General features: G+C 40.5%; 1 pseudogene across 1 annotated transcript; it reads right to left on the reverse strand.

Moving 5' to 3' along the window:
• Positions 1-18569: 18569 nt before the first annotated feature.
• Positions 18570-19314, reverse strand: LOC110258498 (annotated as a pseudogene). Its single transcript, XR_002341165.1, has one exon. The product of XR_002341165.1 is annotated as a coiled-coil-helix-coiled-coil-helix domain-containing protein 2 pseudogene (transcript).
• Between the last annotated feature and the right edge of the window lie 6786 nt (positions 19315-26100).

Genomic DNA, 26100 nt, shown 5'->3' on the forward strand with positions numbered 1-26100 from the left:
GGGATGGAACCCACCTCCTCATGGATACTAGTAGGGTTCTTAACCTGCTGAGCCACAATGGGAACTCCCACCTTTCTGCTTTGATCCACTCTCTTGAATATAGATGTGTTTGTAGGTATCATCATAGCTCAATTTTCCCAGGAGTTTATATACCCTTTCAGTACATGATTCAGGTTTTCTTTTACCTCCAGAAAGTTTCATTGTACATGGACTGTAAATGCCAGGCTGTTAATTATTTAACTTCTCCTCTGTAGGAGCTTCATTTATGCGTTTATTTGATCTTCCTCGCTTATCTTCTTGGACACTTTCTCTCTGATTCATTTTAGCTCTTTATTCAGTTTTTGTCCCCTGGCTTGCAGGCCGCCTGTGCCGAGGGGGCACTCTACATGCTGACGGTGCCCCAGCTGCAGCTGCTCTCCAGGGTGAGCATGTTTCCCAACAGCCCCACCAGTCTCCTTTGCTCTCCTGACTGGCCGTGGGTGTTTGTGTCAACCCCACATTCAGACTTGGGCCCAAAGGTCAGTAGTGGGGCTGTGTCCCTTGCCCAAGGGACTTGGCTTTGTGCACGCAAGGTGGCAGGTCCTGTGCCCTAGGCTTGTGGGGTGCATCTGGGGGGCAGCTTCTTGTGTAACACCAAGCCCCTTAGCCCATGGGGATGATGACGATGAGTGACGGTGGTGGCTGAGAGCAGTGGTGGCCTTCACGGGCCACCAGCTGACTTAACACAATGCTGGCTTCTCCCCGGAGCCTCTGCTGTTTCCATGCTGCCCTGTTGCCCACAGGTTGAAAGGGGTCAGCTCCCTGGCTAGAGAGGGCAGAGTTCAATATTGAAGGGGTTTGGGGCCTTAGAGACTTCTTGGTGGAAAGACTCATGAGGTATTTGGTGGCCTGAGAACTGTCTTCAGCAAGAGTGAGGAAGAGAGGGTCCAGGCCAGGCATGGAGGAGATGCTGACAGTGCAGGGACAGCATCCATTACCTGGAGGCCTGCACGTAGCTGGCCCATGTGAGGGGCTGCATCTGCCAGCGATTCATGGGCTCAGAGATGTTCATTCTGAGTGCCAGGGGTTGTATTTGAAAATTAGACTAGGGTGAAAAGCAGGCAGCTGGAGAAGATCTCTAAGATGTACTTGGGCTGGTGGCCAAGGAAGGACAGCAAGAGAGAGCAGTGGCAGAGCAGGACAGACTGGCGGTGCTGGAGCCTGTAGCCAGGGGAGGCCGGTGGTTGAAGAGGGCAGCCAGCAGAGAGAGGCCACAGGATCCATGGGCAGCACCGAGAAGCGGGTGTTTGGAAGCAGCCTGCAAGGAGATAGGAGAGGAATTACCGAGGAAGACATTGGAGGCCAAAGCAAGATGGTGACATGCAGCTGCTCAAAAACAGAAAATCCCTTTATTTGATTCACCCATCACATTGCCCTCCCTGGGACCAGTGTGCCACCATGTTCCCAGCAGGGCCACACTAGGGCTGGATTAACCTCACTTTGTGGTTGGTGTGGTCACGAAAGGAGGGTCCACAGGTGGCACAGGCCACTCCTGTAAGACCCAAGTAAAGTCATGGTGGTTGGGTCTGTGGGAGCGGTTTTCATAGTGCTCCCAGGTTGGAGAAGTCCCCTCCCTCACCGGTGAGGAGACGTGAGACGGTGTTGACATGTGGCAGTCTCTCCCCAGGTGTTCCACACTCACTCTTTGCTGTGTCCATCAGAGGATGAGCCTTCTGCCTCCACCACTCTCCCCATCTGGCAGACGTCCAGGGCCTGTTGGGCCCCTGACAAGGCAGCCCGGCTAATGGTGATGCACAGAAATGACCACGGCATGCAGTTGGTTGTCACGACCTATGAGTTAGGGGCCAAGAAGTCCAGGGATCAAGTGGACTGTGGGTAAGGATCCCCGTATTAGGGCTGTCACCACCATGCCTTATGATGCTTCAAGCACAGATTGCTCATGTTTCCTTTGGGGCACTTTTCTTTCCTCTCAGTGAATCATAGTGAGCCAACAAAGGTTTTCTTTTTTTTTCTTCTTTTTGCTATTTCTTTGGGCCTCTCCCACGGCATATGGAGGTTCCCAGGCTAGGGGTCCAATCGGAGCTGTAGCCACTGGCCTACGCCAGAGCCACAGCAACGTGGGATCTGAGCCACGTCTGCAACCTACACCACAGCTCACAGCAACGCCTGATCGTTAACCCACTGAGCAAGGGCAGGGACCGAACCCGCAACCTCATGGTTCCTAGTCGGATTCGTTAACCACTGCGCCCCGAAGGGAACTCCAACAAAGGTTTTCTTGTTGGGATTTATGTAACAGCTGAGCAGTTGGGCGTGTGCTGTGTAGTGGACCCTGTGCCTGGCCCTGGGCCTCAGACGTCACCTACGGTCCACTCTCTCCCCTCTCCTGACTGGTCTCCCTGCTGCATTCATCCCTCTCTTTCACAACTAGGTCAGAGTCACTGTTCTCAGCACTGAGTGCACACAAAGGTGAATAAAAGCCACAACTCTCTCTTCCCTAATGAACTCCTCATCCAGTAGGAAAATAAGACCCACATCCATCTCCTTTTTTGTCTCCTCTATTTCCCAAACCCTGCATCCCTCTGATAGGCTTTCCCTGTGGTCCTTAGCATTTTTTCTTTTGTATTATGTTCATTTGTTTTCCTGTCGTCATTTGACCATAAATTTTACTCTGAGCTTCCTGGCAGCCAAGGAAAAAAGGGATACAGGATGTGTAATGTAATCCTTTGTCTGATGTGAGAAAACACATGAATTCTTCAGAAGAGGTAATTTTATTTTCCTTGTGCTAAATTCCATAAGGAAATGATCAAATAAAAAAATTTTTTTAACAAGTAACACTATACAGTATAAAAGTATCTTCACCAAGTTTTTGGCAGATGTCATAAAAGTCGTAGTTCTCATGTGGCCATTTCTTACATCATCCTGTCTTAGATGGGGAAGGGGAGAAAGCAGGGTAGAAGCCTCATCCTTGGGTCATTTCCACTGTCATGTCATCTTGGCCTTCCCAGCCCCTGTACGGCATCGCAGTCAGTATCTCAGAGCCAGTGCCTGGGGGACTTAGGGGAACAAATGCATGGGTCAGGACTGAACACAGCTGTGACCACAAAGCCATTGCTTTTTCCACCATCTTAGGTGGGGCATGTCTGTTCTAGACCCGCAGCTGCTACTAAGAAATGACAGTCTGTGTGTCTTTATTTCAAAAAGGAGAACAGATCACAAGTTTCCTCCTGCCAGAGACCATGATGCCTCCTCACATCATGAAGCGCCACGGCTCTCAGGTGATCCTACTGGTATCCGGGTCAGAGCTGGTGCTCTTCACCATCCAGGGCCTGCAGCTGGTAGCCTTTCAGGACCACCAGAGGTCCATCACGTCCATGGGGGTGGTGAGCGTGGCGCCCGCCCACCTGCCTGTGTCGAGGCTCTGAGCTTTGGAGCCCACGTCCCTGCCTCACTTGGTTTTTCATTTCAAGGACCAGAGTCAAGTCATCACCTGTTCCTTTGACCTCTCCTTGAGAGCGTATGTGTGGAACAAGGAAAAGAACTTTCCCATCCTCAAGAGCTGCTGTCATTGACTTGGTGGGTCCCACAGATGGGCCAGGTAAATGCTCTGATTTTTAAACTGTTACCTGAAAAAATGGCCTGCTGGCCTCCCAGCAGGACACTTTAAAGGATATCATTGGAAAGGATGTAAATGGGACTTGGGGTCTTAGCCCAGCCTGCCCCACGCTATCTGGGGACCTGAGGCAAATCACTGCTCAGATTCTCTTTCCTCTGTTTAAAAAGAGAGATCCCATGCTCTGTGTTATCACCTTGACTGTACAAAAACACCACCTGCAGTTAGTATCACCCACATTTATCAAATGAAGCAGAGGCTGTTTTGCCCAAAGTCCCACAGGGATGCACAGTGAAACCCGGGGTGGGCCTCCATGAGCCGTACCACCCAGCTGTTACCTCTCTCCGTAACCCACCCAATCCCAGAGCCATTTACCAAACCCAGGTGGCAGTGGGACTCAGTGGGGATGAGATTGTAAAAGTTAGAATGCAGTTTTGTGTTGAGGTTTAAAATTAGAAATTTGTGATGACTTATGTTTTTTTCTTATCAGAATAAGTCCTGCAAAGTAAGGACAGGGCTTCCAGATTTTATACTCCACCTGGGTGACCTGTGGTGAGATCACTGACCTCATAGCCATGAGTTGTCACAAGGTATGTATGGGACAAGTTCAACCTCCTGTGACAAACATCTCACAGTATTAAATGAAAAAAAATACAATGACTCAAAGTAAATTTTTTGGTCTTTTTGCCATTTCTAGGGCCACACCTGTGGCATATGGAGGTTCCCAGGCTAGGGGTCTAATTGGAGCTGTAGCCGCCGGCCTATGCCAGAGCCATAGCAACGTGGGATCTGAGCCGCATCTGCAACCTACACCACAGCTCATGGCAACGCCGGATCCTTAACCCACTGAGCAAGGCCAGGGATCAAACCCCAATCCTCATGGTACTTAGTCGGATTCTTTATCCACTGAGCCATGATGGGAACTCCCTCAAAGTAAATATTTTTAACATTAATGATTTCTCTAACAACCTGCCTAGTTGCTGGGTTTGAGAGCCATAATGCTCCGTCTCCATATTGCAGGTGTGAGGTGCTATATTTTTGCTAGTTAACACCATTATAACATTGCTACCTGTGCTCACTGAGCTTGGGAGAGGGGGCCCTTGCTCTGTATTGTCTGCACTTGGCCACAGGCCAGCCTTTGTTAAGCCCCCAGGCCAGTAGAGGCCTGGATTACATGAACCACAGCCACTCCTGGGTCCCTCCAGTGGCAGGAAAATGTTTTCTCTTTTGCAGGAGACATATGTGCAAACCCTTGTTGTTGCCACTGGAAAGAGGCCATTGGAGGGGCTGCCAGAATCTCAGCCAGATTGTCCTTCAGGGATTTGTGCTCTAATGTTGGCCTCAAAAATGTGCTTTTTTTTTTTTTTTTTTTTTTTTTTTTTTTTTTTTTTACTTTTCGTTTCATTTCTTTTCTTTTATTTTCTTCCTCTCTCTCTCTCTCTTTCTTTCCTTTTTTTTTTTTTTGTTTTTTATGGCCGCACCCCCTATGGAAATTCCCAGGCTAGGAGTCAAATCAGAACTGCAGCTTCTGGCCTACACCACAGCCACAGCAGCACAGGATCTGAGCCATGTCTGTGACCTACCCCACAGCTCACGGCAATGCCAGATCCTTAACCCACTGAGCAAGGCCAGGGATCGAACCTGTGTCCTCATGGATGCTAGTCAGGTTCATTACCACTGATCCAGGACAGGAGCTCCTTTTCTTTTTTATATGGGTCTTTAAAGAATTCTCTACAGCATTGCTGAATGGTTAGGACATCTTTTCACTGACACAACATTGTTTTTAACTTAGTGAGCAAGTAACACTTTTAGGAAACTTCTTTTTTGTTGTTCTGTTTGAGAGCGAGGGCTTGCATGTCCTCCTACACTTTCACCATCTTTTCTCATCTCTCATAATTTCTAAATAGTAGTATCTTCTTTAGAAACCTTCTCAAGTGCACATGGAACATTCTCAAGAATTGACCACATATTGGGACACAAAGCGAATCTCAACAAATTTAGGAGCGTAGAAATTATCTCAAGTATCTTCTCTGACCACAACGCCATGAAATTAGAAATCAACCATGGGAAAAGAAATGAGAAAAAAACCTACTACATGGAGACTAAACAACATGCTACTAAAAAACCAATGGGTCAATGAGGAAATCAAGAAGGAAATTAAAAAATACCTTGAAACAAATGATAATAAAGACACAACCTCTCAAAGTCTATGGGATGCTGCGAAAGCAGTGCTCAGAGGGAAATGTATAGCAATACAGGCCTTTCTCCAGAAAGAAGAAAGATCCCAAATTGACAACTTAACCCTCCACCTAAGTGAATTAGAAAAAGAAGAACAAAAAAGACCTAAGCCAGCAGAAGGAAGGAAATTATAAAGATCAAAGAAGAAATCAATAAAATAGAGGTTCAAAAAACAATAGAGAAAATTAATAAAACTAAGAGCTGGTTCCTTGAAAAGGTAAACAAAATTGACAACCCCCTGGCCAGACTCACTTAAAAGAAGAGAGAAAGAACCCAAATAAACAAAATTATAAATGAATAAGGAGAAATCACAATGGATACTGCAGAAATACAAAAAACCGTAAGAGAACACTATGAACAACTATATGGCAACAAGTTTGACAATCTGGAAGAAATGGACAATTTTCTAGAATCTTACAGCCTGCCAAAGCTGAATCAAGAAGAAACAGACCAACTGAACAGACCGATCACTAGAAATGAAATTGAAGAGGTCATAAAAACACTCCCTACAAATAAAAGTCCAGGGCCAGATGGCTTCACAGGCGAATTCTATCAAACATATAAAGAGGAACTGGTGCCCATCCTCCTTAAACTCTTTCAAAAGCTTGAAGAAGAAGGAATACTCCCAAAGACATTCGATGATGCCACCATCACCCTAATGCCAAAACCAGACAGAGATACCACCAAAAAAGAAAACCATCGCCCAATATCATTGATGAATATAGATGCAAAAATTCTCAACAAAATCTTAGCCAACCGAATCCAACAACATATCAAAAAAATTATACACCATGACCAGGTTGGGTTCATCCCAGGTTCACAAGGATGGTTCAACATACGCAAATCAATCAGCATCATACACCACATTAACAAACGAAAAGTCAAAAATCATATGATCATCTCAATAGTCACAGAAAAAGCATTTGACAAAGTTCAACATCCATTCATGATCAAGACCCTCGCCAAAGTGGGGATAGAGGGAACATTCCTGAATATAATCAAAGCCATTTATGATAAACCCACAGCAAATATAATCCTCAATGGGGAAAAACTGAAAGCCTTCTCACAAATCTGGAACAACACACAGATGCCCACTCTCACCACTGCTCTTCAACATAGTTTGGGAAGTCCTAGCCACAGCATCTAGACAAACAAAAGAAATAAAAGGCATGCAAATAGGAAGAGAAGAGATAAAACTGTAACTATATGCAGATGACGTGATACTATCCATAGAAAACCCTAAGGACTCAACCCCAAAACTACTTGAACTGATTAATAAACTCAGCAAAGGAGCAAGATATAAGATTAACATTCAGAAGTCAGTCGCATTTCTGTATACCAGCAATGAACTATTAGAAAAGGAATCCAAAAATATGATACCTTTTAAAATTGCACCTCACAAAATCAAATACCTCGGAATACACCTGACCAAAGAGTTAAAGGACCTATATGCTGAGAGCTATAAAACTCTAATCAAAGAAATCAAAGAAGATGTAAAGAAATCGAAAGATATTCCATGTTCAAGGATTGGAAAAATCAATATTGTAAAAATGGCCATACTACACAAAGCAATCTACAGATTCCAATGCAATCCCTATCAAATGACCCAGGACATTTTTCACAGAACTAGAACAAACAATCCAAACATTTATATGGAACCACAAAAGACCCAGAATCGCCAAAGCAATCCTGAGAAACAAAAACCGAGCAGGGGGCATAACTCTCCCAGACTTCAAGAAATATTACAATGCCGCAGTCATCAAAACAGTGTGGTACTGATATCAAAACAGACAGAGAGACCAATGCAACAGAAGAGAGAACCCGGAAATAAACCCTGACACCTATAGTCAATTAATCTTTGACAAGGGAGGCAAGAACATAAAATGGGAACAAGAAAGTCTATTCAGCAAGCATTGCTGGGAAACCTGGACAGCTGCATGCAAAGCCATGAAACTAGAACACACCCTCACACCATGCACAAAAATAAACTCAAAGTGGCTGAAAGACTTAAATATAAGACAGGACACCATCAAACTCCTAGAAGAGAACATAGGCAAAACACTCTTGGACATCAACAGCATGAATATTTTCTCAGGTCAGTCTCCCAAAGCAATAGAAATAAGAGCAAAAATAAACCCATGGGACCCATCAAACTGAAAAGCTTTTGCACAGCAAAGGAAACCCAAAAGAAAACAAAAAGACAACTTTCAGAATGGGAGAAAATTGTTTCCAATGATGCAACCGACAAGGGCTTAATCTCTAGAATATATGAGCAACTTATACAACCCAACAGCAAAAAAGCCAATCAGTCAATGGAAAAATAGGCAAAAGGCCTGAATAGACTCTTCTCCAAGGAATATATACAGATGGCCAGAAAACACATGAAAAAATGCTCAACATCGCTGATTATAAGAGAAATGCAAATCAAAACTACCATGAGATACCACCTCACACCAGTCAGAATGGCCATCATTAACAAGTCCACAAATAACAAGTGCTGGAGGGGTTGTGGAGAAAAGGGAACCCGCCTGCCCTGTTGGTGGGAATGTAAACTGGTACAGCCACTATGGAGAACAGTTTGGAGGTACCTTAAAAAATCTATACATAGAACTTCCTTATGACCCCGCAATCCCACTCTTGGGCATCTATCCGGACAAAACTCTACTTAAAAGAGACACATGCACCCGCATGTTCATTGCAGCACTATTCACAATAGCCAGGACATGGAAACAACCCAAATGTCCATCGACATATGATTGGATTGAGACGATGTGGTATACATACACAATGGAATACTACTCATCCATAAAAAAGAATGACATAATGCCATTTGCAGCAACATGGATGGAACTAGAGCCTCTCATACTGAGTGAAATGAGCCAGAAAGACAAAGACAAATACCATATGGTATCACTTATCACTGGAATCTAATATCCAGCACAAACGAACATCTCCACAGAAAAGAAAATCATGGACTTGGAAAACAGACTTGAGGCTGCCTGATGGGAGAGGGAGGGAGTTGGAGGGATCGAGAGCTTGGGCTTATCAGACACAACTTAGAATAGATTTACAAGGAGGTCCTGCTGAGTAGCATTGAGAACTATGTCTAGATACTCATGCTGCAACAGAACAAAGGGTGGGGGAAAAATGTAATGTATACATGTAAGGATAACTTGATCCCCTTGCTATACAGTGGGAAAATTAAAAAAAAGTGAATCTATCTCCAGTGGGTCAGGTCACTGCAGAGGTTGCATGTTTGCCTGGTGTGGTGGGTTAAGTTTCCAACATTGCTGTGGGGTGGGGTGTAGTTAGGAAATAAGGCTCGGATCCCAAGTTGCTAAAGGCATGTGGCTAAAGCTCCAATTCAACACCTAGAGTGGAAACTTCCATATGTCATGTGTTCGGCCCTTAAAAAGGAAAAAAAAAAAAAAAGTAAAAGAAAAGTGTTGATCCCTGGCCTAGGAACTTCCGTATGCCACAGGTGCAGCCATAAAATTATAAAAGTAATTAAAGATAAACAGAAGTTGACCCCCAAAATGAAGTGATATCCCTTGTTTCTAGATAGGGAGAATATATTGTTTTAATACTCTCACTACCCAAAACCATGTATAGATTCAATGCAATCCCTATGAAATTTACAATGGAATTTTATAAAGATATGGACAAAACAATGCAAATATTCATATGGAACCACAAAACACCCCAAATAGCCAAAGCAACACTTGGAAAGAAAATCAAAGATGGAAGCATCACACTTCCTGATTGTGTGGGTCCATTTCTCTGTGGATTCTTCTTCTTCTTCTCCTTCTTCTTTCTTCTTCTTCTTCTCGTTCTTCTCCTCCTCCTCCTCTTCCAGGCATGCCAAAGTTCCCAGGCCAGGGATCCCACCTGCACCACAGCCGTAACCATAGCTACTGCAGCAACAACACAGGATCCTTAGTCCACGGTACCACAAGGGAATTCCTATGTGGATTTTTTCAATAGTAAATACTGCAATATTAGAGTATCCACAGCTGGTTGAATTTGTAGATGCAGAACCAGGATATTGAGGGTATGTGGATATGGAGGAATCACATACATGGAGGATTATTGATTATGTGGAGTCCCACTGCCCCAACCCCTGCATTATTCAAGAATCAATTATATGTACAAAGCTATAGTAAATAAAACATTACATTACTAGTATAAAAATAGATGCATAGACTAATGAAACAGAATTAAGAACTCGGAAATAAACAGTTGCATGTGTGGTCAACTAATATTTGACAAAGGAGCCAAGAATAATCCATGAGGAATGCTCAGTCTCTTCAAAAAATTGGTGGTGTTGAGGAGTTCCCATTGTGGCTCAGTGGAAACGAATGTGACTAGTATCCTTGAGGATGCTGGTTCAAACCCTGGCCTTGCTCAGTGGGTCAGGGATCCAGCATTGCCATGAGCTGTGGTGTAGGTCACAGACTCAGTTTGTATCCTGCATTGCTGTGGCTGTGGTGTAGTCTGGCAGCCACAGCTCCGATTCAACCTCTTTCTAGGTTATGGCCCTAGAAAGAAAAAAACAAAAAGTGTTGAGAAAACTACATAATCATAAGCAGGAGAATGAACTTGGACCCTTGTGTTACAGTAAACACAAAAATTAACTCAAAATGGATTAAAAACTTAAACATAAGATTTAAATCTCTAAAAGCTCTTTTACACTGGTACCATCCATGATTTTTTAGATATGACACCAAAAACAGAAGTAATAAAGGCAAAATTATAAGTGGGACTACATCAAACTAAAGGAATTCTGCACAGCAAAAGCTATCATAAAAAATGAAAAGGCAATCTACAGAATGGGAGAAAATATTTGCAAGCCATCTACTGGATAAAGGGTTAGTATCAAAATATATTAGGAACTCATATAATTCAAGAGCAAAATTAAAAAAACATGATTTTTAAAATGGACAGAATATCTCAGTCAGCATGTTTTCCAGGAAGACATACAAATGACTAATAGGTACATGTAAGGTAATTGACATCACTAATCATCAGGAAAATGCAAATTGAATCCACAATGACATATCACCTCCCACCTGTTAGACTGGATATTATCAAAAAGACAGGAAATGAAGCTTCCACTGTGGCACAGTGGGTTAAAAATCTGACTGCAGTGTCTCAGTCTCAGGACACTGCAGAGATGTGGATTTGCTCCCCAGCCCAGCACAGTGGGTTAAAGGGATCTGGTGTTGCCACAGCTGCAGCTTGGATTCAATCCTTGGCCCAGGAACTTCTGTGTGCTGCAGGTGCAGCCATTGAAAAAAAAACAACTTTTTTTTCAGAGTTCCTGTTGTGGTTCAATGGGATTGGCAGTATCTCTGTAGCACCAGGATGCTGGCTCAATAAAATCCATATCTGGCACAGTAAGTTAAAGGATCTGGCAAAACTGGCATTGCTGCAGCAAAAAAAAAAAAAAAAAAAAAATTACAAGTGTTCGTGAGAATATGGAAAAACGGGAACACTTGTCATTGTCAGTGGGAATATAAGTTTGTGCAGTCACTATGGAAAACAGTTTGGAGCTTCTGCAAAAAAAAAAATACAACTACCATATGATATAGCAATCCCACTTGTGGGATCTTGAAGAATCATCCACACTCCCATGTTCACGGCAGTATTATTTACAGTAGCCTACATATGGAAACAGCCTAAGTGTCCATCTATGGGTGAATGGAGTATATGTTATATATACACAATAGAATATTATTCTACCATGAGGAAGAATGAAATCTTTCATTTTGCAACAACATGGATCGACCACGAAGGAGTGAGGCTAAGTGTAATAAGTTAGGCAGAGAAAGACAAATGCTGTATGTCATCATTTATATGTGGAATTAAACACACCAAACTAATAGAAACAGAGAGTAGCATAGTGGATGCCAGCATCTCGGGGTGGGGTGGGATGGAGGAAATGGGAAGATACTGGTCAATGGGTACAAACCCAGTTATAAGATGAGTAAATTCTGGGGCATCTAACATACACCATAGTGATTATAATTAATAATACTATATAATATACTTTTTTTAATTTTTATTTTTTTGCCTTTTTGCCTTTTCTAGGGCTGCTCCTTCAGCATATGGAGGTTCCCAGGCTAGGGGTCTAATCAGAGCTGTAGCCGCTGGCCTACACCACAGCCACAGCAACACAGGATCTGAGCCACATCTGCAACCTATACCACAGCTCATGGCAACACAGGATACTTAACCCACTGAATGAAGCTAGGGATCAAACCCACAACCTCATGGTTCCTAGTCAGATTCGTTAACCACTGATCCAAGATGGTAACTCCCTATAATATACTTTAAAGTTGCTAAGAGAATAGTCAAGGTAAAAGAATAGAGAACCGACAGTGAACTTGACTAGCATCCATGAGGATGCAGGTTTGATCCCTGGCTTTGCTCAGTGGATTAAGGATCCAGTGTTGCCATGAGCTGTGGTGTAGGTCACAGATGTGGTTCAGATCCTGCATTGCTGTGGGCCTGGTGTAGGCCAGTGGCAACAGTTCTGATTGGACCCCTAGTCTGGAAACCTCCATATGCTGGGGGTGCAGCCCTCGAAAAACAAACAAAAAAACCCCAAACAAAAACAGAATAGAGAACCTGGAAACAGACCCGTGAATATACTGTCATGATATAAGAAGAAAGTGGCACTAAAAACAATGGAGGAAAAGGAAATTTTAAAAATAAGTAGTGCTAGAATAATTGTGTAACCTTATAGCAGAACAACGATTCCTTCCTCAAACCATATGTAAGTATCAATTTGATGATACAAATAAAGTAAACTAAAACATTTAGAAGAGTGACTATATAGAGTAATAGAGTTGTACTTATTTTTACTTTGTGATATAAGATGTCTTAAATCAGTCCTAAAGGAACAATTCTTTAAAGAACAGGTTTATAATTTAACTACATTAAAATGTTAAAGTTCTGTCTATTAAAACATCATGCAAAAATTGAAAAGATAAAGTAAGGCGTGTCAGCAAATATTTGCTGCAAATACAAACACAAAATATTAAAACATAGTGTACATATGTGTATATATATATATATATATATGTTTTCTAAATTTAAACATATACTTTTTTTTAGGGCCACACCCACAGCATATAGAGGTTCCCAGGCTAGGGGTCTAATCGGAGCCACAGCTGCTGGCCTATGCCAGAGCCATAGCAATGCCAGATCTGAGCCACATCTGCGACCTACACCACAGCTCACAGCAATGCGGGATCCTGAACCCACTGAGAGAGGCCAGGGATTGAACCTGCAACCTCATGGTTCCTAGTCAGATTCATTTCTGTTGCACCAGAATGGGAAATCCCTAAACATATCATTTTAAATCTCTTTAATTCAATAAGAAAAAGTCATACAAAGAATAGAAAATAGGTGGTGCTTCATAATAGCAGAAATAAAAATGGCCAAAATGAAAATTTACTTAAAATTATTAATATTCAAGAAATTGTATTTTACCTCTCTATACACTCAGTTTGGCGAACATTGAAAACCTTTAGAGTTATGAGTGTTGGTGAGGCATATTGCAACAAGAACTCATTCAGCACTGGAGGTAATGCATATGAATCTGGCATTTGGAAAACAATTAGTTATAAAATGGTAATATTGGATATATTTGTATCACCACTCCTAGGAACCTTTGAGAAGCTCTTGTACGTGAGAATCATGACAGTATGAACAAGATTATTCATAGAAGCATGCATAGTAGTCCCGAATTGGAAACAACTCAAGTATTCTTAAGTAGTAAATGGATAAATATGCTGCAGTGGAGTTAAGCAGTAGTGTGTATATGCACCTACATATATGGAGTGGAAAATTACTCGGCCATAAAGAAAGAATGCAATCTCTTGTGATTTGGATGTGACATCATGGATGGACCTAGAGGATATTATGCTAAATGAAATAAGTCAGAGAAAGAAAAATGATGTATGATTTTGCTTATATGTGGAATCTAAAAACAAAGCAAATGAAAATATGAACAACATAAAAACACTCCTAAATAAGGTGGTGGATTGAGTGAAACAGGTTAGGAGGATTAAGAGGTTTAACTTCTAGTTACAATATAAATGAGTGATGAGGATGAAATGTACAGCATGTGCAATATAGTCAGTAATATTGTAATTTGTATGGTGTCATATTGTAACTAGACTTATCATAGTAATCATCATGTAATATATAGAAATATTGAATCACTATGTTGTGTACCTGGAACTAAAATAATATTGTAGGTCGATTATGCTTCAGTTTAAAAAAAAGAATGAATTCTTTGAAATGATCAATAGCATTGATAAGCCTCTAGCCAGGCTAACTAAGAAAAAAAGAGAAACTACAAATTACTAAGATCCAAAATGAAAGAGGACATTAATATAGATCCCATGGATTTTAAAAGGATAATTAAAGAATGCTATGAACAAACCTATGTCCACACATCTATTAACCTGGATTAAATGGAGTAATTCCTTGAAAGATACATCTGCCAAAACTCTTCCAAGAAGAAAAAGACTGAATAGGCCTTTATCTATTAAAGAAATTGAATCAATAATTAATAACCTTTCAAAACAGAAAACAGCAAGCCCACATAGGTTCACTGGTAAATTCAAACATTTAAGGAAGAAATTATGCCAATTCTATACAATCTCTTCAAGAAGACAGAAGCAGAGGGGACATCTCCTAACTCATTATCCAAGGCCAACATTACCTTAAAACCAAAACCAGATAGTCTTAAAGGAAAACTACGGACCAATATCTCTCATGAACACAAATGCAGAAATCTTCAACAAAATATTAGCAAATCGAAACTGAAAATGTATGAAGAGAATTATACATGATAACCATGTGTGATTTATGCCAAGTCTGCAAGGTCAGTTTAATATTTGGAAATTCATTTAATGTAATCCATCACATTAACATGCTAAAGAAGAAAATTTAGGAGTTCCCATTTGGCTCGGGTTAAGAATGCAACATAGTGTCTGTGAGAATGTGAGTTCAACCCCCAGTTTTGCTCAATAGGTTAAGGATCTAGCATTGCTGTGGCTGTAGCTGTGGCATAGGCCCTCAGCTGCAGCTTAATTCAACCCCTAGCCTGGGAACTTCCATATGCCATAGGTGTGGCCTTAAAAGAAAAAAAAGAAGAAAAATAGCATGATCATATCAACGGATACAGAAAAGTAGCTGATAAAATCCAACACTCTTTTTTTAAAGTTGATAAACATAATAAAATTAGTTTAATATTGTATATGCAGGTTATATTCTACTATTTGCCACCTAATATTATGAAGCAGGGTTTTGTGCCACATCATACAGTAATGTTTGGAAACATAATATTTAAAAACTGGGCAATTTCCTGCTTAATGTATCAACTATATTTTTGAACATTTGTTTCTTTTTTTTCTATGATAAATAACTCTGCATGGAAATTCTCATACATCCTTATATCTTTGATTAACTCTCAAAATGCCTCTTAGCAAACTAGAAATAGAGGGAATTTCACAACTTGATAAAGAACATCTACACAAAATCACAGCTAACTCATACTTAATGGTCAGTTGCTAGAAGCTTTTCTACTCAGAGCAGGAATAAGGCAGATGTCCTCTCTCTCCACTCCTTTTCAAAATTATACCAGAAGTTCTAGATAATTCAGTAATATCAAAAAGGAAATAAAAGCTATATAGGATGGACAAGAAGAAGTAAAACTGTCTGTTCATTAATGACATGATTGTCTATATAGAAAATACAAAAGAATTAACAAAAAAGTTCTGGGAATAATAAGTTCTTATAGCAAGATCAGAGGATACAAGTTTATTGTGCTAAAACTAACACTTTCTTTGTAGTAGCAATAAACAAGTAGAATTTGAAATTTAAAACACATTGCCATTTACATTAGCCTCAAGAAATCAAATATTTAGGTATAAATCTAACAAAATTCATTCAAGATCTATACAAGAAAAACTATAAAACTCTGATGAAAAAAGTAAAGAACTAGATAAATGTAGAGATATTTCATGTCCATGCATGGGAAACTCAATATTGGCAAGATGTTGGCCCTTTGAAACTTGATTTATAGATTCAATGCAGTCTCTTTGAAAATGCTGGCCTTATTTTGTGGATATTAACTAAGTGATTCTAAAGTTTATCCAGAATGGAAAAAGACCCAGAATAGCCAGTATTGAAGGAGGAGAGTAAAGTTGGAGGACTGACACTGCCTGACTTCAAGACTTATGATAAAGCTATAGTAATCAAGACCATGTGGTACTGGTGAAAGAACGGTCATACAGATCATTGAAACAGAATAAAGAACCCAGAGAGAGACTCACGTAAGTATAGTGAACTGATCTTGAGGAAATACAAAGGCAACACAATGGAGAAAAGATGATCTCTTCAACAAATAGTGCTAGAACAACTAGATAGCCATATATATCCTCGTATTTAAAAACATAAGACTCTAGAGATAGAACTTACACATTTAAAAATATGATTGATTTACAGTGTTCTGTCAATTTCTGCTGTACAGCAAAGTAACCCAGTCACACACACACACACACACACACACACACACACACACACACATATATATATACACCTTCTTTTTCTCACATTATCCTCCATCATGTTCCATCACAAGTGATTAGATATATAGTGCTCTGTGCTATACAGCAGGATCTCCTTGCTTATCCATTCCAAATGCAAGAGTTTTCATCTACTAACCTGAGATTCCCAATTCATCCCAGTCCCTCCCCAGCCCCACTACATACACTATTCTGTCCTACATGTCCATGATCTTTTCTGTTCTGTAGATAGATAATTGGTGCCATATTTTAGACTCCACATGTAAGTTATATCATATGGGGTCTGTCTTTCTCTTTCTGACTTACTTCACTCAGTAGAAGAGTCTCTAGGTACATACATGTTGTTGCAAATGGCATTATTTGGTCCTTTTTATGGCTGAGTAGTATTCCATTGTATATATGCGCCACATCTTCCTAAACACCCATTCAGATGGGCAATTAGATTGTTTCCATGTCTTGGCTATTGTGAATAGTGCTGCCATGAGCATACAGGTGCATGTATCTTTTTCAATGAATTTTTTTTTGTCTGGATATATGCTCAGGAGTAGGTCATATGGTAGTTCCATATTTAGTTTTCTGAGATATTACCTTATTGTTTTTTATACTGGTTTTACCAATTTACATTCTCATCAACAGTGTAGGAGGGTTCCCTTTTCTCCACATCCTCTCCAGCAGTTGTTATGTGTTGACTTGTTAATGATGGCCACTCTAACTGGCGGGAGGTGGTATCTCATTGTAGTTTTGATTTGCATTTCTCTAATAATTAGTGATGCTGAGCATTTTTTCTTGTGCCTGCTGGCCATCTATATGCCTTCTTTGGAGAAATGTCTTTTTAGGCCTTCTGCCCATTTTTCAATTGGGTTGTTTGTTTTTTTGCTATTGAATTGTATGAGTTGTTTGTATATTTTAGAGATTAAACCTTTGTCAGTTGAGTCCTTTGCAAAAATTTTCTCCCATTCTGTAGGTTGTCTTTTTTTAAAATGATTTCCTTTGCTGTGCAGAAGCTTTTGAGTTTAATTAGGGCCCACTGGGTGTCATACAGTTTTTGTAGTGTATTATATTCTTCTTCTTTTTACAATCCTTTAAAAATTTGTAAAAACATTTTTTAAAATTTTTTTAGCTTATGGCCTCTACAGAAACAGTTGATGAGCAGGATTTGGCCTGTGAGTTATAGTATCCTGATCCCTGGACAAAAAAATTCAAAATTAATTGATATAAAAAAGAAAATTGAAATCAATTGAAAAACTCCAAATCCATTCATCATAAAAACTCTAGTAGGCGTTCCCTCTGGCACAATGGGATTGGCAGCATCTCTGCAGTGCCAGGATGCAGGTTTGATCCTTGTCCGGCACAGTGGGTTAAAGAAGCTGGCATTGCCACAGCTCTGGTGTAGGTCGCAACTTTGGCTCAGATCTGATCCCTGGCCCGGGAATTCCATAAGCTGCAGGGTGCTACCCCCCAAAAAAACCCCTCTAGTATATTAGGAATAGAAAGGAACTTCCTTAATAAATGGTACCTACAAAAAAATCTATAATTAACATCAGGATTAGTATGAAAGGTTTCATATTTTACCCTAGGATCAAGAAAAAAGCAAAGATACATTATTTTTAATATCATAAGCTGACTAGCCAGTACGATAAAGCAAGGGGAGAAAAAACCATATAGATTGGAACTGATGACATGATCATTAAAGTAGAAATCTCTAGAGTCTATTTTTAAAGGCTCCTAGACTTAACAAGTGAATTTAGCATAGTTGCCTAATAAAAGGTCAACATATGGAGTTCCTGGTGTGGCACAACAGGGATCAGCAGCATCTTGGGAGAACTGGGTCGAGGTTCCATCTCCCGTTTGGCACAGTGGGTGAAGGATCTGGAATTGCTGCTGCTGTGACTTAGGTCACAACTCTGGCTTGGATCTGATCCCTGGCCCAGGACCTTCATATGCTGCAGGGTGGCCAGAAATGAGAAAGAAAAATAAAAGGTCAACATACAAAAATTAAAATGCAATTTATACAATATTAATGTATAAATCTGTTTTTTTTTGTTTTTTTTTGAAAGAAAATCTCTTTATTCTAATTAATTCACAGACAATAACATCAGAAAAGCATGTTTCAGAGGCCACATAAACATCTGCCCAGCCCCAAACTCAGTACTCAATGAACTTCCACATCAGAAGAATACCCTCCTCCACTGCAATTCTGAAGCACGAAAGCTATTAGTGATAGAGGAGAGGTTTAATCTTGATTTCACACTTTATATCTTCATGATCAATCACATTTTTATGCTAAATCAACCAGGTCATGGGGGGTGATTTTTCATGTCTTCAATGGAGCTTCTTGCTTAAGATAATCCATTTGCCAGTCTGCATTGTTTCAACACCTCGCTGAAACCCTCACAAAGCTTAAGGTCACCCTGGTTCTGGGCACACTCCAAAAACTGTTTCACCTCATAGAAGCATGGGCCAATCTGCTGCTGCTGTGCTGGCTGGGCTCCCTGAGGCTCCTGGTAAGTGATGTCAGGCCTTGAGGGCTCAGCACTACTTCCTCCACCGAAGCCCCCAGTGATCGCATGACCTATCGTGTGGCCGACGGCAGAACCCACAGCCACGCCGGCTACAGTGGTTGCCATCTGGGCCATGAGACCTGGCTGCCGAGGTGCAGCAGCAGGGGAGCCAACAGCAGATGGTGGAGCTGCTGCTGGTGGCTGAGCTGCCAGCGCTGGCCTGGGTGCAGCTCTCATCTGAGGTGCCCGGCTAGCCGGAGGGGCCATGTGGAAACTGCGGCTTCGGCTTCCACGAGGCATCGTAACTGCGCAACGAACGCGAACCTAGAAGACAGAGAAACTCAGAGAAGACCCTGGCGGCTTCTCATAAATCTGTTTTTAAAATACCTTTTATTTAAAAAAAAGGAAATACTTTGATATAAACCTGAAAATGTGTGCAGGAGCTATATGCTTAAAAATAAAAAAAAAGCGAATGAAGAAGATCAAAAGACATCTAAAAATCTAAATAAATGGAGAGATATATTATGATCATGGATTGAAAAATTAAATATGGTTAAGATGCTAATTTTAAAAAAAGTGATCTATAGATTTAACACAACTCCAGTCAAAATCCCAGGATCACTCATTGTATATATTGACAACTTAATTTTAAATTCTATATAGAAAGTGAGAGGAACTTGAACAGCCAAAATAATTTTGAAAAGAAGAAAATCTGATTTTAAGACTTACTATAAAATCACAGTTATCAAGACAGTATGGTAATAGTAAGAGGTTAACCACACACAAACACATAGATCAAAGGAACAGGACAGATTGTAGGTGTGAATCCACACAAATGTAAGCTTTTTCATTGAGGTACATTTACATAACATGAAATTCATCATTTTAACTCTCTCTTTTTTCTTTTTTAAGTCATTTTAGGGCCTCACCTGTGGAACATGGAGGTTCCCAAGTTAGGGGTCGAATTATAGCTATGGCTGCCAGCCTGCACCACAGCCATAGCAATTCAGGATTTGAGCCTTGTCTACAACACCACAGCTCATGGCAATGCTGGATCCTTAACCCACTCAGTGAGGCCAGGGATCAAACCTGTGTCCTCATGGATTCTAGTCAGATTCGTTTCCGCTGAGTCATGATGGGAATTCCTCATTATTTTAACCATTTTTAAGAGTACAGTTCAATGCTATCTTTGGTATTAAGGTCTGTAGTAATTTCCTCACTTTTGTTTCTTATTTTAATTGGAGTCTTTTCTCAAAGATTTGTCAATTTTGTTGCTCTTTGAAAATATCTTTGGTTCATTTGTTTTCCCTCTTGTTTCTCTGTTCTTTATCTCCACTCTAATCTTCATTATTACCTTCCTTCTGCTAGTTTTGAGTTTTTCTAAGTGCTTTAAGGTGCCAATTTAAGTGGCTAATTGGAGACATTTTTTAATGTAGGAACATAGGCATTTAAAGCTACAAATTTCCTTCTGAGCATATTTCACGGCATCACAAAAATTTTGGTACAGCATGTTTACGTTTCTTTCATTTGTGTCTTCTAATTTGTCTTGTGATCTTTACTTTAGCCCACTGGTTGTTTAAGAGCATGTTACTGTGTGCATATTTGTGAATTTCCCAGTTTTCCTTCTGTTGGTGCTGGGGGTAATTTCATAGGAATTTCTTTACTAGTTTGAGCAGGGGAAGAAATTCATGAGTAGACCAGAAGAAGCAGAATTCTTGTAGAATGGATTCTGGCAATCTCTACACAGGACTACTGTTATTTTATCAACATGTGATAAAATAAGCTTATATTTTATTGAAATGACTCTCTCCAGCATTGACAGCAACAACTACAGGGAAACTTAAGTTTTGATCTACGATGGGTGGAGGAAAAAACATCAAGCAGAGACCTGCCTTCTCCCACAAGAATAAGAGATCATAATAAAGGCGTTCATTCCTTCTACTCCAGCAGCAAGATTTAAACCTTGCATTTGGAAACAGAGCATGGAAACAGATGCTGCTGGTGCAAAGTTACACAATTTTTTTAAAATGGCTGCATTGAAGGCATATGGAAGTTCCCAGGCCAGGGACTGAATTCCAGCCACAGCTGCAACCCCATGCCTTGCAGCAAGCCAGATCCTTTAACCCACTGCACCAGGCCAGGAATCAAACTGGTGCCTTTGCTTCGATTAGTTAGATTCTAAACCCACCTTGTCACAGCAGGAACTCCTACATACTTTCTTTTCATTTTTTCATGTTTCATTTCTTTTTTGGATGCCCTGAAGGCATATGGAGTTTCTGGGCCAGGGATCAGATCCAAGCCACAGTTGTGACCTGTGCTACTGGTATGGCAACATTGGATCTTTAACCCACTGTGCCCGGCCAGGGATCAAACCTTTGTCCTGGCCCTGCAGAGATGCCACCAATCCCATTGTGCTTTTTAAATGCCAACTTTTCTACATTTCACACCAGTAAAGCTGCACTTAAATTGATGTTACTTACAATGGTCATGAGATGAGTGATGTAGCTCCACAGTTTATTACTGCATCTCCAATTCCTAGAAATGTCACTTCATTGAAATGCCCAGTAAATGACTGACTTGTATTACTTTAACGATTCTCCTATTAATACTCTTAGAATTGATTTCCAGTTTGGAAGTATTACTACAGTGAGAAGTGAATTACTATAATATCCTCTTTTTTATGTTTTTATTTTCTTTTGCTAACATGTTCTCAACTTTAGAAATTCTTCTCTGAATGGTTTCACAGATGTGAACTTCAGGACAGAGGTGGAAGAGTGAGAGTCTACTGCTGCAGAAGAAACAAAAGGACAGATTCCTTTTTTGGTCCTTTTGTCTTTTTGGGGCACACCCACAGCATATGGAGGTTCCCAGGCTAGGGGTCCAACTGGAACTGTAGCCACCGGCCTATGCCAGAGCCACAGCAATGCAGGATCTGAGATGTGTCTGCAACCTACACCACTCTCATGGCAATGCTGGATCCTTTAGCCCACTGAGTGAGGCGAGGGATCGAACCCACATCCTCATGGATGCTAGTCGGGTTCACTAACTACTGAGCCATGACAGGAACTCAAGGACAGGTTCCTTTTGAGGTAACATGATACCATAAATAAATTAGTACATTTGTCAACTTTTAAAATTACAATGGCTAGCCTCATGGGGAAATTGGAAGAGATGAATTTCTACTTGCTAAAATATGTTGGCCTCCTTCAATTTAGTGTCCTGAATGAGGTGGTGAGTCAGATAAGCTCTGAAGTCCATTTGAGCTCAAGGATTTTATTCTTCTTGACCTGAGAGTGCCAGGGAAGGTGGCAGCATTTCAGGGCTGATGCAGGCGCACTGGGTTTATGGAAGCCAAGATGATAAGCCTCACATTAGCTCCATGGGATGAAGTTCTGCTCTCAGGACATGCTGGCAGCCACCCCCACTTAGGACATAACCTGAATTTTAATGACTGAAGACATAGGTACCCTGTGGATATTTTCATAAATGCCAAAGTTCACACATTGTGGCTGATTGACTATAATGGCTAATAAACTTCAACAGAGTTTTTGCAAGGAACTGTATCTTATGATGAACACCATACTAGATGCTGATTGTCTGTTATTATTAATGGTATCTTCCTGAAATTTATTATGAATATTTATTTAGTCATGAACTATTAATAATTTATAGAGTATCATATATGTTTTTAATCTTCATGATATTCTTTCTTCCCGGAACAAAAAGTTAACTCTGTGTCAAAGAAGCCTTGCTTTGATAAGAATTCTGTGGAAATAGTCAATATCGATGTTCCTCCAGCAGATGTATTTTCACCAACTTATCTTCTATTATGAAAAATTTCTATTATGAAAAATATTTTATATTGATATACAAGTGTGTGCACCCATGGGTTTCAACTTTCAGCAGTGGCCTAAGTTTGTGTTGATTCTCTTGTTTTATATCAAAGAACTCCAAGCCATTATTAGTATTTTACTTCATTTTAAAGTAAAAGTGGGAGCTCCTCTTGTGCCTCTGTGTGTTAAGAACCCAACATAGTGTCCATGAGTCCCTGGCCTCGCTCAGTGGGTTAAGGATCCAGCATTACCTCAAGCTGCGGCATAGGTCACAGGTGTGGCTCTGATGTGGCATTGCTGTAGCTGTGGTGTAGGCTGGCTGCTGCAGCTCTGATTCGACCCCTAGCCTGGAAAATTCCATATGCCACAGGTTGGGTCCTAAAAAGAAAAAAAGTAATAATAAATAAATTAAAAAATAAAAATAAAATGATGGTGTTTGTTATGAAGCGTCAGGTTGTTTTAGGGATGATGATGTGCTACCAAACGATCTTTGCACATTAACAGCTTAAAAGAATGCTCATAGATATATTTCTTCAAGTGAATCTTTAAGAAATCAGATGTCCCCATAAACACAGAGCTTTGACATTCTAGTATATAATATAATTTATTTAATTCTACTTTCATACTTGTAATAATCACGAGGGTTGGTAGATGCTACATTTCTGAAACCCTGACATTAATTTAAGGAACTCAGCTGAAAAGATAAGGTTTCAGAAAATTGCAAGTGATGTAATGTTAACAGTTCATAGGACTCTGATACAGATCACCAGTTTGCATTCTCCTCCAATAGAAAAACTCACCACATTTCATCTTCCTCATGACTACAGGTGTTGAAGAGTAATCATGTTAGGGAAATGTCTATTCAAGTCTTTTGCCAATTTTTAAATAAGAGTTGCTTTTTGTTTTTGAATTATGCAAGTTGTTTCTACATTCTCTATATCAAACACTTCTCAGGGATGTGGTTTGCAAATAGTTTCTTCTATTCTGTAGGTTATCTTTTTACTTTCTTGATTATGCCATTTGCTGCACAAAAGTTTTTAATTTTGATGAAGATCCGTCTTTTTGTCTAAATAAAATTAAGAGCTGATTTCTCATCAGAAACCATGGAGGCAGTAGTGTTGCAAGAAAATGGCATGTTAATGGATGGTCATGTCTTGGGTCTTGGGTAAATTTCTGGGAGAGGCTTCCAAGTGAGGGCTCGTGGCTTTGTGCAGGAGAGAAAAGAGCAAGCCATAGTAAAGAGAAAGTGAACTTATTTAGAAAGATACATATTCCATAGACAGAATGAGGACTCTCTCAGAAAGGGAGAGCTGGCTTGACATGTGGGGTTGTTAGTTTTTATGGTCTGGATAATTTTATGGGCTAACAAGTGGGAGGATTATTCCAACTATTTTGGGGAAGGGGTAGGCATTTCCAGGAATTGGGCCACTACCCAGTTTTTTGGCCTCTTATGGTCAGCCTTGGAACTGCCATGGCACCTGTAAGTATGTCATTCAGCATGCTAATGTGTTACAATGAGCATGTAATGAGTTTCAAGATCTACTGGAAGTTGAATCTTCTACCATCTTAGGCCTAATAGGCTCTCACCACTTTTTGTCAATGTTCTAACCACTGTTCTTCTCAATGGCTGTCATTCTTTTAATGGTCATGCCTTCCCCTCCCCTCCTGTTTCGGTAGGAGGATATATTCAAAGTTCTGAGAGAAAAATAAAAGTCAAATGAAGTATTCTATATCCAATAAAACTATCCTTCAAAGACAAAGGGGAAATGAACTTATTTTGAACTAAACAAAAACAAATAATTCATTCGTTATAGACCTGCCTTACTAAAGGGGTGACATCAGTAAAAAATGTCAGATTAGATAGTTCCAGGGGCCTATCCCTCCATAGAAACACTGAAAAAAATCAAGCAAAAAATGTAAGAGTCACCATAGTCAGAATTGTTGAAAACGGAGGTTTACAGCAACAAAGAGAAAAAATGAATCAAAAAAATCCAACTTTAAAATGGTAGGAATGCATTGCAACATTTTTACTTGTACTTGACCTGCACCATTACTCAGCCTTGATAGCAGTCTTGAAGAAAGCAGCCTTCAACCCTTGTCCCTGGCTAAAGGGAGAAGAGAAGACCTTATTTACGGTGACTCACATTTGTCTGCTTTGACCTGTCTTAGGTATCACCTGAAAGATTGATAGAAGGTGCTTGTCTGTTTAACATAATTTGGAATTTGCTCAGGCCAAAAAATTGGCTACACAGGTAGCATTCCTCAAAAAATTGTACAACAAATGAACAAAATACTGTAGCTTAGGGCAAAAGATATGGTTGAGAGATAATAATAAACCTGCCAAAAGCTTAGGGAAAGAGTTTCTCTGAGAAATTAGGGCATTCAAATGTACTTGTGTATGGTGGTACATTTATGTGTATAGACATGCATATAACCTAGGCATGACACATGCTCAGAAAGGACCTGAGAAGAGTCTGAGCCTGCCTTTCTGGCTGATCTCTAAGGTCAGCACAAACAGGAAGTGAAGGTGAAGGCAGAGTTGTAACTTGCCTGGCTAGGCAATAAAGGAGTGCCTAAACACAGAATCAATGTGAGAAAACCGGGAGAGATTTTTATTTTCCTTTTTTCATTTTTAGGCATTGGTGGACTTTTAGCTTCCTAAGAACTTTTCAAAGCCCCTGTGAATATTTTATTCCCCAGTTTTTTCTTTTATATTTTTTGGCTGGTCTATTGTCTGTCCCCACTAGTATTCCCTGCCTCAAGCACCTGTAAATTTAAACAATAGCCTGTAATTTTTGAGACAAGTGCTCTCAAAGAAGCCTTTTGACAGTGGTTGAACTCTCACTAAGGTCAAACACATAGCCTTAAAGTAGGGGTTCCGGAGTTCCCGTCGTGGCGCAGTGGTTAACGAATCCGACTAGGAACCATGAGGTTGCGGGTTCGGTCCCTGCCCTTGCTCAGTGGGTTAACGATCCGGCGTTGCCGTGAGCTGTGGTGTAGGTTGCAGACGCGGCTCGGATCCCGCGTTGCTGTGGCTCTGGCGTAGGCCGGTGGCTACAGCTCCGATTCGACCCCTAGCCTGGGAACCTCCATATGCCGCGGGAGCGGCCCAAGAAATAGCAGCAACAACAACAAAAGACAAAAAGACAAAAAAATAAAAAATAAAAAAAATAAAGTAGGGGTTCCAAGGAATCATCAGTCAGATCAAATAATGGTAATTCTCTGGTAATGGAGCTTAGGAAAAACTCTAACCCTCGTTCTGCCCCCTCCTGGAGCTGGCAGCCTGCTAGTTTTCACTGTGATTGGGAGCTGTT

Source organism: Sus scrofa, unplaced genomic scaffold, assembly GCF_000003025.6.
Source record: "Sus scrofa isolate TJ Tabasco breed Duroc unplaced genomic scaffold, Sscrofa11.1 Contig218, whole genome shotgun sequence".
Classification (NCBI taxonomy): domain Eukaryota; kingdom Metazoa; phylum Chordata; class Mammalia; order Artiodactyla; family Suidae; genus Sus; species Sus scrofa.